This window comes from Juglans regia, unplaced genomic scaffold, assembly GCF_001411555.2.
Source record: "Juglans regia cultivar Chandler unplaced genomic scaffold, Walnut 2.0 Scaffold_19483, whole genome shotgun sequence".
Taxonomy (NCBI): Eukaryota; Viridiplantae; Streptophyta; class Magnoliopsida; order Fagales; family Juglandaceae; genus Juglans; species Juglans regia.
The window spans coordinates 1-562 of record NW_023350333.1 but is presented as its reverse complement, the minus strand read 5'-3'; the positions used below and the strand labels follow the sequence as shown (position 1 = coordinate 562).

The window sequence follows — 562 nt, the reverse complement described above, 5'->3', positions numbered from 1 at the left end:
GAGGGTACATGAAAGTTGCTGGAAAATGTGGCATTGGTGGGGGCTGCAATCATCCACGGTGTTAGAACGGATAACAACAAACACATACAAAAAAAAAAAAAAAATAAGAAAGGAATAAATATACCTGGTTCGTTTGTTGAACATGGCCCGAACTCTCCGCATTAGTCGACGGAGGGTACATGAAAGTTGCTAGAAAATGTGGCATTGGTGGGGGCTTCAAGCATGCACGGTGTTAGAACAGGTAACAACAAACACATAAAAAAAAAAAAAAAATTTAAGAAATGAATAAATATACCTGACTTACCTGTTGAACATGGCCCGAACTCTCCGCATTACTCGACGGAGGGTACATGAAAGTTGCTGGAAAATGTGGCATTGGTGGGGGCTGCAATCATCCACGCTGTTAGAACGGATAACAACAAACACATACAAAAAAAATATATATATATATATGAAAGGAATAAATATACCTGGTTCGTTTGTTGAACATGGCCCGAACTCTCCGCATTAGTCGATGGAGGGTACATGAACGTTGTTGGATACGATGTCATTTGTGGGGGCT

General features: G+C 40.6%; 1 long non-coding RNA gene across 1 annotated transcript; it reads right to left on the bottom strand.

The window, feature by feature from the left end:
- Positions 1-305: 305 nt before the first annotated feature.
- On the bottom strand, positions 306-535 carry LOC109017080. The gene is made up of 2 exons (XR_002000284.2): positions 471-535; positions 306-385 (listed from the first exon to the last, which is right to left on the bottom strand). It is a non-coding gene; the product is annotated as an uncharacterized LOC109017080 (long non-coding RNA).
- Positions 536-562: the final 27 nt, after the last annotated feature.